This window comes from Zeus faber (assembly GCF_960531495.2).
Source record: "Zeus faber genome assembly, chromosome: 8".
In the NCBI taxonomy this organism is placed as follows: Eukaryota; Metazoa; Chordata; class Actinopteri; order Zeiformes; family Zeidae; genus Zeus; species Zeus faber.
The window spans coordinates 2,925,688-2,929,359 of record NC_137195.1 but is presented as its reverse complement, the minus strand read 5'-3'; the positions used below and the strand labels follow the sequence as shown (position 1 = coordinate 2,929,359).

At 42.2% G+C, this 3,672-nt stretch overlaps 1 protein-coding gene across 3 annotated transcripts in view; it reads left to right on the top strand.

The window, feature by feature from the left end:
* Nucleotides 1-2,257: 2,257 nt before the first annotated feature.
* Nucleotides 2,258-3,672, top strand: part of thrap3a (thyroid hormone receptor associated protein 3a) — a 33,266-nt gene continuing 31,851 nt past the window's right edge. For all 3 annotated transcript variants that reach the window (XM_080005508.1, XM_080005506.1, XM_080005510.1), the window contains exon 1: nt 2,258-2,774. The gene's annotated coding sequence lies outside the window, so the exon portion shown is untranslated. The remainder of the gene's footprint in view (nt 2,775-3,672) is intronic.

Genomic DNA, 3,672 nt, shown 5'->3' with positions numbered 1-3,672 from the left:
CAAATGGTCCATTTGATTGAACTGGGCTGTGCTGTGACTCTGGAGAGGCTGAAGGTCCCCAGATCTTTTGAAGTTTGACCTCTTCTGGGGTTTGTGTGGTGGGTTCAGAGCAGCTTGGGAACCAGGGCTCGGCGACGGCCGAACCAAGCGGCTGAACTGCTCTTTACTAAGACGTTGAGATGAGGAATTTCTACCGCCGTTGGCATCTTGACCCAGAGCGATACCAAGAAACTAGTCCCAGTCCATGTGTTTTCATTTGCAGTGGTGCATCATGGGAAAGGAATATGAAATATTTGATAACTTCAATGCCTTTGTCAAACCTCGCCTCCGAAAACAATTCCACTTGAAACCAGTAAACAATTGGATTGACCCGCAGCGGGTGGCGGGAGACAAGGCATCCAACAGCATTCATTTAGAAGGACTCGTGGGTGTTTTCTCTAAGGTAACAACAACCAGATGGGCAGAATCACAGGAATGTTTCACACGCGGGCGGACAGAAGAACACCTGCAGTAAAAGGGAAGTTACGGCCGAGGCAGAAAGAGAGAAACAAGTCGTTTAAGGCAACCAGTCCACGCTGCGCGCATCATTACTCCACCGCGTTGTTCATCAAGCAGCGGCTGGAGTCCCACCCCCTCTGCGGGACTTTTATGGTCCACACACATCAAACATTAGGACGATGATGGCAAAAAACAACTTTTTTTTGCTCAATTTTCTCTAAAAAAGGTTTCTCTATTGGTCTGTATGTGATCGAATCAAACAATTAGGAAACAGAAAAGGAAAACAGCAGAGATGAACAAAGGGGATGTATAAAATGAATAAATGATGACTGTTTTAAACTGCTAATGTAAAAAAAATAAAATTAAAATAAATGATATATTTGAAATATACATTATGTTTGTAAAATATTTTTTATATAGATATTGTTTATATTTACATGTGAATGTCCATGTTGAGTTAGTATTATTTAACAAAAATAAAATAAATGACTAACAGGACAAATGTCCAGTTTTAAACCCTTGACCCCTGGGGGAGGTGGGGGTCTATCTCTATCTGCAGCGTCGGAGATAACGCTAAGGACTCGTGTCCGCTGACGGACGTCCGTGACAGGTGGAGGGATGGAACGATGGAACGGAACGAGAGATCTTTCATCAGATGGAGAGGGGGGAAAGTGTGTGGTGTCGCTGGGATTACCGAAAATAACCTCTGACCGAGTACACCTACTGTCTCCCAGCGCCAAGTGTTCCACTGGCTGAGAGGGGGAGAGGGGTGAGAGATGAGAGGAGGTCAGGGGCCATGAGGGGAGATGTGAGGGTCACCGCCTCCTGAAGAGAGCTTAAGTCGCTGCAGGTGTTGCACCCAAATTTGTGGCCGATCATATTCTGTGGCTCCTGTCCTAAAGTTTTTCTGTGGACACTAATGTGAGAGGACACACGGTCACCATGAGAACCTCCCGAGGATATAGATGTTTAGAGCAGTTTACTGTAGGGTATAAGGTATAGAGTATTGGGTAAAAGGCATATGGTATAGATATAGTGTAGGTATAAGGTATAGAGTATAGGTATAAGTTATAGGGTATTGGTATAGGTATAGGGTATACAGGGTATAGGTATAAAGTATAGGTATATGGTATAGATATACATATAGGCTCTAGGTATATGGTATAGTTGTTGGGTATAGGGTATAAGGTATAGGGTGTAGATATACTGTAGATATAGGGTATACGAATAGGGTATAGATACATGTATAGAGTACATAGTATAGTTATAGGTATAGATATAGGTATAGGGTATAAGGTATAGGGTATAGGTATAGTGTATACAGGGTATGGATATCGGCATAAAGTATAGGTATATGTATAAGCTTTAGGTAGAGATATAGGTATAGAGTGACGGGTATAAAGTATGGGTATAGGGTATAGATATACTGTAGATATAGGCTCTATGTATAGGGTATAGGTGTCAGGTATAGTGTATAAGGTATAGGGTATAAGGTACGGGGTATAGATATGCTGTAAATATAGGGTATAGGTATAGAGTATAGAAATAGGTATAGTGTACAGAGTAAAGGTATAGGTATAGATATAGGTATAGGGTATAAGGTATAGAGTATAGAGTATAGTGTAAGTGTGTAAGTTATAGGGTATAGGTATAGGATAAGGATCTATCTATCTATCCATCATCCGTCTATCTAGCTATCTGTCTGTCTGTCTGTCCGTCTGTCTTTCTGTATGTCCATCCATCTGTCCATCTGTCTATCTATCCGTCTGTCTTCTAGACTCTGGATTGCTCTGTAGAATCACGTTGCCTCCAGTTGACGTCTCCCTGTGTTTATTTCTCTCTTCTTTCCTCCCTCACATTCAAACCTGCGCAGCTCGAGCAAACGACGCGTGTGGATCCTGCGTCCAGGTGCAGCCTGGGGGCGGGAGGGGGCGGAGCCGCGGCGTGGGGCCCGGGAAGCAGCCTCCTCCCCCGGGCTCACACCCTGCGCTCTGCAGCCTCCACCAGGAGCCTCCACCAGGAGCCTCCACCAGGAGCCAGGCATCAGTCAGGGGCAAATGACAGCCTGAATACTGCCGCGCGCTGAGAGACGCTGTCTTTTGCCAGGTGGGTGGAGGCTGCGGTGCCTGACGTGGTGATGAGGAGCTGCTGGGACTTGGTGACGCTGTGTTTGGGTCAGAACGTCGTTCATTTCAGCGGCAGCAACGAGGAAACAGAGGAAACGAGAAGAAGAAGAAGAAGTTTTGGATCCTGAGATAAAGAGGCTGTTCTCCAAGGTACCTGCTTTAGAAATACTGATACTACTCCAGTCCTACACACTACTGTAACTCACACATAGTACTATAACTCCCGCATACTACTGTAACTACTAAATACAACTGTAATTCCTAAATAATACTACAACTCATACATACTACTATAACTCCTACATACTACTATAACTCCCACATACTACTATAACTCCTACATACTACTATAACTCCTAAATACTACTATAACTCCTTAATAATACTACAACTCATACATACTACTATAACTCCCACATACTACTATAACTCCTAAATACTACTGTAACTCCTCAATACTACTACTATAACTCCTACATACTACTATTTACTCCCACATACTACTAGAATCCTACATAATACTACAGCTCCCACATACTACTATAACTCCGAAATGCTACTATAACTCCTAAATACTGTCTTTTTGTTGATTGTGTGTGAGTGTGTTGGTATTTGAATTCAGTGTATGGTATTAGTGTGTTGGTATTTGAATTCAGTGTATGGTATTAGTGTGTTGGTATTTGAATTCAGTGTATGGTATTAGTGTGTTGGTATTTGAATTCAGTGTATGGTATTAGTGTGTTGGTATTTGAATTCAGTATATGGTATTAGTCAAACAGTGTTTTCCTCGATAGTAATTATATACAACATTCATATCACTATGTATATATCAATATGTGGTGTAGTACCAACCAGTATCCTGGTTGAGTCCTGTTAGGCAGGTTAACACCTGCTGCCAAAGTACACAAAGAAAGAAAGAAAGAAAGATGTGAGTGAATGGGATGTTAAGTTGAAGGGTCGAGGTCAGTAACACATTTGAACATTTATATATTTACAATAACAGGTAGTGTATGTGTAAACGTGTATGTACTGTATATGTTTTTGTTTT